The following is a 14,057-nucleotide window of genomic DNA, read 5'->3' as shown; positions in this document are numbered from 1 at the left end:
CCCCAAGTGTTTGTTCAATATGACGAATTAGGTCTACCTCATTTTTACAACAGACTACAGCTGTTGAGTCATCTGCATAGAGGATAGTATCAGACTGGACCTGACATGGCATATCATTAATATAATATAGAAAAAGCTGTGGCCCTAATATTGAGCCTTGTGGAACACCTAATTGAGTGTTTTTCCAGCCAGAGAGAAATTTCTTGCCGTTGATGTTAATAAGTACTCTTTGTTTTCTGTTTGCCAAGTATGATGACATCCAGCTAAGAGATCTGCCTTGAAAACCATAGCGTGCCAATTTTTGGAGAAGCAGGTCATGATTTACTGTGTCGAAGGCTTTGGACAGGTCACAAAAGATGCCTGACACACACATTCTATCATCAAGACATCTGCTGACTTTTGTGACTAATTCATTTATTGCATGGATTGTGCTGCAGCCTTTTCTGAAACCATATTGATTGCCTAAGATAATGCTGTTAGATGAATTGTGATTTTCAATCTGATCACATGCAGCTCTTTCAAATATTTTTGAGAAAATTGGTAACAGTGAGATTGGCCTATAGTTGCCCAATTCATCTTGGATGATGATGTTTGGTTTGTGGGGCGCTCAACTGCTTGGTTATCAGCGCCCTTACAATGTCCCAACCTTTGCTCAGTCCAATTTCACCACTTTCCTGGATGATGATGAAATGATGAGGACAACACAAACACCCAGTCATCTCGAGGCAGGTGAAAATCCCTGACCCCGCCGGGAATCGAACCCGGGACCGCGTGCTCGGGAAGCGAGAACGCTACCGCGAGACCACGAGCGGCGGACAACCCAATTCATCTTGTTTGCCTTTTTTGTGTATGGGCCGAACTTCTGCATATTTTAATTGATCTTGGAAACATCCCTCATCAAATGATTGGTTGATTATGAAAGAGAGTGGATATGCAATACTGTGACGGACTATTTTTATTATTTCAGTGGGGACCTCATCCCACCCCACAGATTTTGAATTTTTTAGGGACATTATGATTTTGACAACAACTGAGATAGAAACATGAGAAAACTTAAAACATGTGCAATTGCTATCTGTCATATTGGGCTTTGTATTTGGTGGTGAACAGTCACCAAATTTGTTACAGTTTATGAAAAAGTCATTGAATGATTCACAAATGGCACTGGGTTCTGTAACAGCTCTACCATTTATCACTATTTTAGAAGGGCATTTTCTCTCTGCCTCACTGCCAACTTCACTTCTTATAACAGACCAAACAGCTTTTGATTTGTTTTTTGCATTTGAAATGAAGTCGTTATTTGCAGTACATTTTGCTAGTTTAACTATTTTGTCAAATGTTTTTTTGTATGTGCTTACATACTTAAGAAATTGAGGGCTTCGATTTACTTTTGCATCCATATGCAGTTTCCTCTTACTAGCACTAGACACTCTAATTCCTTTTGTTATCCAGGATCTACTTTTTTGGGACCTGGTCCTCACTGTTACAAAAGGGAAGCATTCATTGAATATACCCAAGAATACAGTTAAAAAGTTATTGTAATTGTCACTTGCGGAAGTGTGTTTGCTGACTGTCCACTTGGTTTGGCTTAGTTTTTTGCAAAATACTTCCACATTTTCTTGACTGAAATTCCTACATCTTGTTGTTGTGCAGACTGAATTTTGCTTTGGTAGTGATACAAATAGTGCTTTATGGTCTGATACTCCTAAATCTAGAAGGAACTTTTCTTTTACATAATAATTATAACTACTTACAATATTGTCAATACATGTTGCAGAGCTTGCTGTAATTCTTGTATACTGATCGAAATTGAGATTTGGCCCATTTGTGGCTACCAGGTTCTTTAAGTGTGAAGAAAATTTGTCATCAGTCCTTACATCTATGTTGAAGTCAGCACATATAACCACTTTCTTGTACAGTTTCTCACATTTTAATTTATGTAGCAATGTATCAAACTTATCTAAAAATACAGAGCTTATATGGTACCCAGGGGTGCGATATATGCTGATAATTAGTGTGTTATACTCTTTAAGTTCTATACAACAATTTTCAAATGTGCCTTCTTCATTCAGATGGCTAAAATTCTGTCTGATATCATAGTCTACCGTGGAATGAACTAATATGCAAGAGCCTCCATACCCATTGGTCCTACAAAAGCTGGTAGCCAGTTTATAACCTGTAAGTTTATTTAGGAAACTGATATTTTCAGATTTTAGCCAATGTTCATTAAGGCATATTACTTTCACAGATTGTTTCACACTTTCTAGCAAAATTTCTATATCATAAAGCTTCCTGATCATTCCTTCAGACAGACCTCTTATGTTCAAGTGCATAACGAAATTACTACTGCATATATTATTAGGTAGAGGGTCTTTAAAACTAATTTGACTATAAAGTAACGGAACGTCCACCTGAGTGTTGACTACTTGTTCTGGATTCGTTGTATTGGGCCAAATTCGGATAGAACTGGCCCCCTTCATCAGTTTCCCTGTGTGTGAGCATCTGGATGATGAGTAGGTACAGTTTTCTTGACGATAATTTCAGTCTTTGCTGTATGTTCTGAGGCTGGTTCTGGCACCGTCTCATCTTCTGGACGTGATGTTCCTGTTTGAGCTGGCGCTGTGGCTGCGATTTTGAAATTGTTTTCTCGTTTATCCATTTCCTTGGTCGAAACTGGTTGCACAGCAATTGGTTTTCTTGCAATGTCGTCGTCTTTTTGTATTAATTTCGCTAGCATTTTGCCAACGTATGACTTGCCAGCGTTATTATAATGTAGTCCATGTTTCGTAAACAAATCTCTTGCATCTGGAAGATCAAGAAATGTTACATTTTGTTGGGACTTGCATATTTTCTAGAATTGTCTGTTTACTTTTGCAAGCTCCAGATTTACGATGGAATTGTCTTGCAGGTCGTATCTGTGAGGCAAACTAGTAACTATGATGTTCGGAAATTTCAGATCAAGTACTGTAGTTTTTAAACACTGGGTCGCATGTTTACTCTCATTTCTGTATACATCATTACTTCCACCCATGATTATGACGGCATCATTCTTAGATAGCTCATTAAGTGAGTTGCTGCTCTTTAATTATCTCAGTCAAAGGTGCACTGGGTTTCGTCATACCTGTTGCCGTGAATAACGTACTGTACTCATTTATTTTTTCGGCAATTTTCTTGGCGTGGCTATCACCAAGTACAACAACTCGTTGTTTGATGTTCACTGGTTTATTTTTCATATTACATGTTTTCTTGGCTGCGCACTCGATTGGAAGTTTCGTCACTGATTTTTGTTCGTCATTGTTCTTTGTCTTATCACAGTCTTCGTCTAGTGTTGTGAATTTATTTGCTAGCGGTATCGCCGGAACTGTACTCACTGTCTGTTTGTTTGTTTTTTTCGGCAAACGCCACGTTTTTTGCGCAGAACGACGGTTAACAACACTGTCTTGTGCTAGACGATGATCTCGCTCTATCTCTTTGTATTTCGTTTCCAGTTCTTGATATTTCTGCCGAAGTTCTTCATATTTATAGTCATTAAATCCTCTGTAAGCACACTTATTATTTTTTCTTTTGACTTTATCGTGTCCATTACCTCGTTTTTCGTGACGGCATGTCCAGTCATGTTCATCTTTTATATATTTTAGATTCACTTTAACACGTTTGTCGTGATACCACGACCTGCACTGGATGCATAGGATACCTCTCTTTACCTTTTTTACGCAGATTTTACACACGTCACTATCACTTTTTAAGGAAACTGAGACATCGTTACAGAACAAAGTTTCATTCAGCGCCATCTAACAATTTTTCATATTTCCTGGAATAATACGTAAAGAAATGTGAAACCTCTCATAGTAAGCTAAAAACAACACACTAATACACATATTTATTGAAATAACTGTAATTATAATCTACGCAATTTATCTTTATGAGAGAATAAAAGCTCATGTCTCCTCTGGTGCAGGGCTACCTACTAATAATGTATAACGTACTGATAAAGTAACTACATTGTGTAGTGGTATAGTTTATGTCAAGAAGTAAAATGAAGTTGCTGTTTGAAAAAAAAATGCTACTTCCTCATGCACGGTACAGTAAATCATCAATTACCTGAATGTCGGTCAACTGAATAAGCGCTTAACTGACCTGTTATTCACTTGCACATGCCACCCTCCCCCCATAACAGTCTTGCTCCCCTCACTCCCACCACCATTCCCTGCTGCACCCGTGCCAAATTGCCTAAAACGGTCACCACTAGTGCTTTGTTATGATCAATTGTGTCAACTTTGCCATAGAAAGTAAACTTGTGGTATACAATGCTTGTACATAAACAAGATGTCTTTTCTATGACAGATAAAATAGAAGATTAATAAAAGAAAATCAGTTTTTGAAAATATAATGTAACTGGGTGGATAAAGAATCTACTTACCAAGCAGCAGCAGAAGAACACACATACAAAAGCATTTAAAATTGCAAGCTTCAGGAGCCCTCCTCCTGGTAGAAGGGTTGGAAGGGAAGGAAGAGAGGTGAAGGAGAAGGATGGTGAGGTTTAGGAAATGGGTTCAGAAAAGTCATTGAGAACCCTGGGTCAGGGAAGACTTATTACACAGCACTGGCCAAGATTTGAAAACCTGAGAGCTTAAATGGAGAAGATAGGGTAATATTCAAGACAGATGACTGCCAAATCATTGTGCATAATTAGATAAGAGCAGGAAGCTAAGTGCTTTGTACGTGATAGAGGTGAGAGGTAGTGGGGAAAACTGACAGGCCGGAAAATGGAAGATACAGAAAACTAGAAGTGCATGGAGAAAGGAAAAGTTACTGTGCAGAAATTAACATAAATTGAGGCTAGGTGGGTGGTAAGAACCGAGGACAGTTTCCACCTGTGTAGTTCTGAGAAACTTGGGGGAGGAATTCAGATGGCACATGTGGTGAAACAGGCACCAAAATCACCACAGTCATGTCGTAGACCATGGTCTGCAACAGGATATTGTGCGTTGCCAGTATGCACCCTGTGCCTATGCCCCTTCATCCTAACTCATAACCTGATGGTAGTCATGACAACTAAAAGGCCAAACAGTGTTTACATAAGGGTTGGTATATGACATATGTTTAGTCACAGATGGCTCTCACAAGGACTAACACCTCAACCCACAGAACTTCTTACCCCACCCACACCAAACACTAACACCTTTTACCATCCACAAACCCAATCATGCTGGGTGTCCCACAGTAGCTGGCTTCAAACCATCCACTGAACAGTATATCTGGCTTGGCTGATCAACACTTGCAACCCATAGTACAAAGACTTTCCTCCTATATTAAAGACATGACCCATTTTCTAGATCATCTGAAATCTGTGTCCATCCTACTCCCAACACACACATTGCTAGTCATCACTGATGCCACCTCCCTTTATACCAACATCCCCCATGTACATGGTCTGTCTGCTGCTCAACATTTCCTTACTCAGCATCCACCTGATTCCAATCCTGTGACATCCTTTCAACTCATGTTACTTAACTTCATACTTACAAAGAACTACTTTACCTTTGAGGGGTAGACACACAGATATGGGGCACAGACATGGAAACCAGGATGGCTAATTCCTATCCAAACCTTTTCATGGATCACTTGGAGGAGGCTTACTTGCATTCATGACATCTTTGCTATATGGACTTGAGGTGAGGCTGATAAACTAAAATTCTTAGAATACCTAAATACATTCTCCCAATTAAATTTCACATAGTCTTATTCCGAATCCTATGCCACTTTCCTTGACATTGATCTCATTCTCATCGACAGTCAGCTACACACTTCTGTTCACATTAAATCTACTAACAGGAGTACTTACATTTTGACAGCTGCCATCCTTGCCATGTCAAATGTCCTCTCCAATACACACTTGGCATTTGAGGTAAACAGATTCGTTCAGATGCAGACTTTTTACAGCAACTCACCACCATTATGACCTTAGCCTTCGTTGGACATAGTGGGTTGGTGCAGAAGTTCGTAATGTTTCTCCATAAGTTTAATGAGCACAACAGATATACATAACAGAGACTTTAATCATCAATAATATACCGTATTCTCCTTCACTATTTACGAGAGTCTGCCAACACAGAGGTAACTTTTCGATTCCGCGACTGTAGAAACCACATGATTTTGAGGTGAAGGACTTACCGAGCTATGTTAGAATTGCATTTTCATCTGTAAAGGAAGTTCCTTGAAGAGTGTTCAACAGAGATGAGTAAAGGTGAACATCTGCGGGTGCAAGATCAGGTGAATAAGGTGGGTGCATTATCACTTCCCAACTAACTCCCGTATAGTGTTTTTGAAGTGGAAAGTTGCTATTCACCATAGAGCAGAGATGCTGAATCGTAGATAGGCACAACAAAAAGACTTACAATTAAAGCTTTCGGCCGTTAACACACACACACACACACACACACACACACACACACACACACACACACACACACACACACACAGAGTCTCAGACAACTGAAACCACACTGCGAGCAGCAGCACCAGTAATTGATGGGAGTGGCAACTGGGTGAGGGTAAGGAGGAGGTTGGGGTGGGAGGAGGCTGGGGTGGAGAGGAGGGGGGATAGTGTGGTGGGGGTGGTGGACAGTGCAGCAGGTTAGACAGAGAGGGCAGGAGAGTAGTGGTGGTGGTGGTGGTGGTGGTGGTGGTGGTGTTGGTTGTGGGAGGGGGGTACCAGAAAAGGAGGAGGAGGAGATTAGTGTTTAACGTCCCGTTGACAACGAGGTCATTAGAGACGGAGCACAAGCTCGGATTAGGGAAGGCTGGGGAAGGAAATCAGCCGTGCCCTTTCGAAGGAACCATCCCGGCATTTGCCTGAAGTGATCTAGGGAAATCACGGAAAACCTAAATCAGGATGGCCGGACACGGGATTGAACCGTCGTCCTCCCGAATGCGAGTCCAGTGTGCTAACCACTGCACCACCTCGCTCAGTGGTACCGGAAAAGGAGAGAAATAAAAAGACTGGGTGTGATGGTGGAATGACGGCTGTGTAATACTGGAATTGGAACATGGAAGAGGCTGGATGGGTGAGGACAGTGACTAACAAAGATTGAGTCCAGGAGGGTTATGGGAACATAGGATGTATTGCAGGGAAAGTTTCCACCTGCACAATTCAGGAAAGCTGGTGTTGGTGGGAAGGATCCATATGCACAGGCTATGAAGCGGCCATTGAAATGTAGGATATCATGTTTGGCAGCATGTTCAGCAACAGGGTGGTCCACTTGTTTCTTGGCCACAGTTTGCCGGTGGCCACGCATGCAGACAGACAGCTTGTTGATTGTCCTGCCTATGTAAAATGCAGTACAGTGGTTGCAGCTTAACTTGCAGACCACATGACTGGTTTCACAGGTGGCCCTGCATTTGATGGGATAGGTGATGTTAGTGACCGGACTGGAGTATGTGGTGGTAGGAGGATGTATGGGACAGTCTTGCATCTATGTCTATTACAGGGGTATGAGCCATAAGGTAAGGGATTGGGAGCAGTGGTTTTGTAAGGCTGGATGAGTGTGTCATGTAGGTTTGGTGGACGGCGGAATACCATTGTCGGAGGGGTGGGAAGGATAGTGGGCAGGACAATTCTCATTTCAGGGCAGGACGAGAGGTAATCGTAACCCTAGTGGAGAATGTAATTCAATTGCTCCAGTCATTCTGGCCGGACAGGGGACTTTGCAGGCAGCTGTCGAAGTGGAGATATTGCTGGTGGTTAGTAGGGTTGATATGGATGAAGGTACTGATGTAGCCATCTTTGAGGTGGAGGACATCATCTAGGAAGGTGACTTGATGGGTTGAGTAGGACCGGGTGAAGCAAATGGGGGATAAGTTGTTAGGGTCCTGGAGCAATGTGGATAGGATGTCCTCACCTTTGATCAAGGTAGCAAAAATGTCACCAATGAATCTGAACCAGGTGAGGGGTTTAGGATTATGGGTTTTTAGGAGGGATTCCTCTACATGGCCCATGAATAGGTTGGCACAGGATGGTGCCACGCAGGTGCCCATAGCCATAACCCAGATTTGTTTGTAGGTAATACCTTCAAAGGAGAAGTAATTGTGGGTGAGGATACAGTTTGTCATGGCAACTAGGTAGGAGATGGTTGGTTTGGAATCCGTTAGGCATTGGGAAAGGTAATGTTCAATAGCAGTAAGTCCATGGGCATTAGGAATGTTAGTGTTCAGGGAGGCGGGATCAATAGGGACGAGCAGGGTACCGTGTGGTAAAGGGACAGGAACTGCGGAGAGTCGGTGGAGGAAATGGTTGGTATCTTTTATACAGGAAAGTAGGTTCCGGGTAATAGGTTGAAGGTGTTGGTCTACGAGAGCAGGGATTCCCTCTATGGGGGCACAGTACCACTCCCCGCACTCTTTTATATGCTTCCTAAGTCCATAAACCTAACCACCCACGACACCTAAGAGTCTATTTGTTGTGCCTATCTGTGATGGAGCATCTTCGCTAAATGATGAGTAGCAACTTTCCTTTTATAATATTGTTACATTCCATCCTCGATTTTCTATTGTATCATTGTATAGTGTTTTTTGCCCTCTAGCAAAAAACAAGAGGGCAGTAACACAGAGTAGCACATTTCACACTATCTTCCTGATCGTTGTTCTTGGATTGCATCTGCAAGACTCTCAGTTGTTGACAACTGATATCAGCAGCAATGGTTACATCTCGGAGGAGCAATCTGAAGTATATCATACCATCGTTGTCCCACTATATGCATAACATTATTTTTTGTAGATGTGCGCAGGTCTTTATACAGAAAGTTGCTATTTTGTTTGGGCTCAACCATTCCTTTCCTTTCCTGATGTTAGCATAACAGCACTATTTTTCATCATTAACAGCAATGCAGGACAGGAATGGTCATTTTTTCTACCTTCCCCACTGGACAAAAATGTTGCCTGATGGTGTAATGACCTCAGTTCATCATATTTGCCAGTTCTCGAGCACACTGAAGTGGGTCATTGTTGGTTAATGCATTTAGGTAATTCTCATCAAATGTCAATGTCTTGCAGAACATGGAGAATCTGGAATGTTGAAACAATCCTCCTTAAAACAAGAAAACCATTCTCTCTGCCAAATTACATTACCTCCACACACAACACGAAAGCTCTTTGCTGCCTCTGCTGCTGTCACCCTTCAATGGAACTCAAACAGAAGAATATGTTGGAAATGTTCCTGTTTCTCCACTTGACCCTCTACTTTCTAGCGTCCAAAGCTCCACTCGTCATCTCCAAATGACAAAATAACATGTAACCTCAAACAGCTACAGTGAATTACAAATAAAAATGACAATCAATAAATAAACCCTTAGCAACTGGAACATAAACATGCAAAACAAAACCACTACGAACTTATGCACCAACCCACTAATTACCCCATCAGCCTAGTTGAAAAGGAAATTTCCTAGACCATTACATATAACCCTCTAACTGCTGATCCCTCTAAAAAATAACTCAGGAGTACACCTCTTCTCACTCAGTACTATCCTGATCTCAAATGTATTAATCAACAAGCCTATGAATTTCTAAAATCATGCCCTGAGATAAGGTCCATTCTGTCCGACATTTTGCCCACCACACCTAGAATAGCTTTTTGTCACCCTTCCAATACCCGCAACGTCCTTGCTATGCTCCTTTTGCACTCTTTTCCCTACCATATGGTTTCTATTCCTGTGATCGTCCCCACTGTAAGATTTGCTCTGTACACCCTCTTGCCACCATCCATGCCAGCTCTGTAGCTGGCACAACATATACTATCAAAGAGAGAGTCACCTATGAAATGACACACCATATACCAGCTGTTAGATGAACACCGTTTGGGCTTTTAGATCGGCACAACTACTACCAAGTTATCTGTTAGAATGAAGGGGCATAGGCACAGGGTGTATACTGATAAACAATATACTGTTGCAGACCAGGCTCTACCACATGACAGTCAGTCATGACCTCGGTGCCTGTTTCACTGCATGTGCCATCTGGATTCTTTACCCAGACACCAGTTTCTAGGAGCTCCGGAGATGGGAATTGACATTACAACAAGTACTTGGTTCTTGCTTTCCACCCTGCCTTAATTTACGTTAATTTCTTCAGGCTCTCCATTTCTTCACAATAACTATTACTTTCTTCAGCCCCTTTTAGTTTTTTAATTCTTTTATTTTCTGAGCTGTCAATTTCTCCCTGTCCTTTGCGCCCCCTCCCCTCCCACCTATATACCATACAACGTACTTAGCTTTCTGCTCTTATTAACTCGTGCATGATGTTTTGGCAGTAGTCTCTGCCTTATGTATTACCCTATCCCCACCTCTAAGCTCTCAGCTTTTCAAATCTCATCCAGTGCAGTCTCCAGCAATCAGCCTTTCTTTCTCATTCCATCTGGTAAGTCTTCTCTGACCCATGGTTCTGGGAAACTTTTCCGAACTCTATTCCCTTTCTTAAACCACCTTTCCAGTCTTTTTCTTTCACCCCTATTCTCACCTTCAACCCTTCTGCCAAGAGGAGCCGCAACTTCATCCGAAAGTTTGCAAATTTTAAGTACCTTTACGTGTGTGTTTTTACCCCCACTTTGTGAGTAGATTTTATATCTATTCAATTACCTTGTAACAGTAATACAAGGTTAGAGAAAAGTGAAAGTGGAACCAAGTTATCTAATGAGTACCAAGTTCGTAAAGTGACAATTACAGATATAAAAAGACAAAAGATGACCATCACAAATTTTATATCTAAGCTTGGATCTACTGATGGATCAACGAGCTGTAAAACTGTTAAGTTTGTCACACACAGAAATCTGTATACAAGTGAAAGATAATAAGTAGAACCCATCTCTGGTTCCTTTCTACGTATGACAATTCAATTTAATGATAATCTTAGAGGGCAGTCAAATTTTAAAGCAAGCACGGACAGGTTAAAGTGTTTTAAATCAAGACCTGGCCCTCATGAGCTTCAAACAAAAGAAGAAAAAAAGTGTCTGCCGAGCCTTTCAACATCAAACTAAGGTACATATTGACGGAGGAATATTCTCTTGGAATCTTTTACAATGCTGAAAAAACTGGGCTGAACTGGAAAGCTTTGCCAAGAAAAACTCCTGCTCAATGTTGTGAATTATCAGCAGGTGGTCTTAAAATAAGCAAGGATCACCACTGATTGGCTATGCCAGCTACTGGTAAAAAAAAAAAAAAAAAAAAAAAAAAAAAAAAAATAATTATTTCAAACACTTTAATGTGCATGTGGTGCATATTTTTTAAATCTTACAAAAGAGTGTATGGATGGATAGTATGATTTTCACAGAATGGTTTATGGAAGGTTTTGCACTCGCTGTAAAAACTCATCAGCTAAAGAATGGCAAAAATGAGAAAATGTCCTTACAGACATTTGCACGAGTAATGAGTGAATGGCAAATGTCTATAAGGTACATTAGATTTGTAGAATTGCGCACAGTTGGGAATGTGAGTCTCACGGGAAGCGTGTAAGGGATAAGTCCCTGCAGTCGCGCTATTCATCTGTGTCCTCGGTGGCTCAGATGGATAGAGCGTCTGTCATGTAAGCAGGAGATCCCGGGTTCGAGTCCCGGTCGGGGCACACATTTCAGCTGTCCACATCGAGGTATATCAACAACACCTGTCGGCAGCTGAGGGTTTCAGTTAGTCATCATTTAAACAAAATGGACGAGTTCATAAAAGTGACGTTTCTTTCACCTAACATAACCACTTCATTATAGCCCATGGATCAGGGCATTATTGAGACTTTTAAACAGTATTACAGAAAAGAACTGTTATGCAATTTATTGTTAGAAAGAGAAGGTGTGGGAGAAGAAAGTCTGTTAAGGAATCATAAAAATATTGATTTGTAAGCAGCATCCTAGATCGCAAGTGTAGCATGTGACAGTGCAAAGGAACAGGATATGAAAAAAGTCTGGAATAAAATTCTGGGTATGGTGGAAAGTTCTCAAAGTCTAATTGTAACTGACAAACAGAATAATATGTCTGAAATGTTCAATATGCAAAAAGAACTCAATTGACATGAATGTGATGTAGATGACATTCAAGAATGGATGAGTGTCAACGATGCAGATTCAGGGCTTCAAATCGTGCAGTATTGCGAAATTTTAGACTAGTCACTGATAAAGCTGATGCTGCTATGTCTTGTAATGGTTTGATGCTAGTGGTGAAAGCAACCACTACCAGATACGCGTTTTGAAAAAAGTGTGACACTTAGCTGCTCGTCAGAGGATAGGCTTGCTTAAAAAGATCAAAATTAGGGATTTTTTTAAAAGTATTAGTCCTACACATATGTACTATACATGTAAGATTGGCTTCAGCTGCCAGAGACTGTGGATACGTGTGTATGAGTTGCGTTTGTGCGCGTGCGTGTGGCCTTGTTGGCTGAAAATACATATGTATTACATATTTTCTGTTTATTAGGCTGTAGTACATACATTCCTACTGTGCTTGCTTTTGTAATAATAAAAGAAATTTAAGCTGTTACAAATACATATAATTTTTACCGGTCAATTGGTACATAAAAGTATGCAGTTTATGCAAATAAACTGATTTTCCGAACACACACAACCTGCAATTATTTCAGACAATCGATACGCTACTGTAATTAAGGTCAGACAGAGATAACAGACATCATTCCAAAGAGAACAAAGCTATGTACTGCAGTATTATAGTAAATAATAGTTAATAATTTAGAGAGAGAAGTTAACAAATCTTATCTATTTAGGGAATGAAAATTAAGTAACTGTGTTAATTTATTTTAATTCAAATTTCCTGCTAGCTTTATAATTGTAGCAGTGATCAGAATGTAATTTTAAGCTTGCACTAGGGAGCTGATGGGAAAATAAATAAATAAATAAATTTTAATAAAAAAAAATTAAAAAAAATAAAAATGTTTGTTGAAAAATATTTAGTTTCAGTAACATAATATTTAGGTAACACAAAGTTTACAAAACATGCACATAGGTTTCCTCTGTTAAATAAGTGTCAAACACCATTTCAATAAAATAAAAGAATAAAAATTTAATTAATCGTTAAACAAATACTCTCGCAATAGACATACACACTATGCCAATGTGCACATGGGAACGTGGGGAGGGGGGTGAGGGAGGTGGTGAGGGCGGTGGTGGTGGGGGTGAGGGAGGTGGTGAGGGTGGCGGAGGTGGTGAGGGCGGTGGTGGTGGTGGTGGTGGTGGTGGTGGCGGCGGGGGGAGAGAATTCTCTGATGCATCCCCCACAACACACGCACACACGAGGCAGCCAGAAGCTTTGACTGTGTGCTGCACTACGTCCGTTTTTCAATATAATTTGATTGTTCTTCATTTTGATTCAATGGATAACAGAATGCAGACGGTTCATAGTGGGTAATTCAGACTACATCATACATAACTACAGTTACAGCTTACTGGACAAGCTCAAACTAACACTACTCCCTGCCATATTTGAGAAAGTAGCTGAATTATCTGTCTGAGAATAACCTTTCAACAGCAGCTCAGTCTAGCTTCCATAGTGGCTCCTCTACTGAGACTGCAATGTATGATATTGTGACCTCATTTCTAGTAGAACTAAACAATAAATATTATCTTGAACAGCAAGCCTTTTATTGTGTAGCTGGCAACATGTGGGTTTTTGTGTGTAGTAGTCTCCTTTAATCCAAAAGTATTTATATGAATGTGTGGTGTTTATTCTTTCAAACATGCCCGAAAGAACAGCCACTATGCAGAATCCACAGCTGTGATACATCATACATAAACTGAAGATGGAGGGGGGGAAAAAAAAAATTACTGACGTCAACAGCATTGGGACATTATGCGGCGACAAGTGAAAATGTGTACCGGACCAGGATTCAAACATGGGATCGCTTGCTTACAAGGCACGTGCGCTAACCACTGTGCCATCCAGGGCACAGTGTTATTGGAACTGTGCAGACAATCTCGGTATGCCTCACGGTTGATCCACATTCACACCAAGTGCCACCTATCCACAGTCCCTGCCCATTTTCTCCATGCTCACTACTCAAATTCC

General features: G+C 40.8%; 1 protein-coding gene and 1 non-coding gene across 2 annotated transcripts in view; one reads left to right on the top strand and one right to left on the bottom strand.

Moving 5' to 3' along the window:
• Nucleotides 1-14,057, bottom strand: part of LOC126092027 (helicase MOV-10-like) — a 375,996-nt gene that overhangs the window by 178,846 nt on the left and 183,093 nt on the right. The window lies entirely within an intron of this gene.
• Nucleotides 11,540-11,613, top strand: Trnat-ugu (transfer RNA threonine (anticodon UGU)). Its single transcript has one exon. It is a non-coding gene; the product is annotated as a tRNA-Thr (tRNA).

The sequence above is a fragment of the Schistocerca cancellata genome, chromosome 7 (genome assembly GCF_023864275.1).
Source record: "Schistocerca cancellata isolate TAMUIC-IGC-003103 chromosome 7, iqSchCanc2.1, whole genome shotgun sequence".
Classification (NCBI taxonomy): domain Eukaryota; kingdom Metazoa; phylum Arthropoda; class Insecta; order Orthoptera; family Acrididae; genus Schistocerca; species Schistocerca cancellata.
The sequence above is the reverse complement of the archived record's forward strand: the minus strand, read 5'-3'. Positions and strand labels throughout refer to the sequence as shown.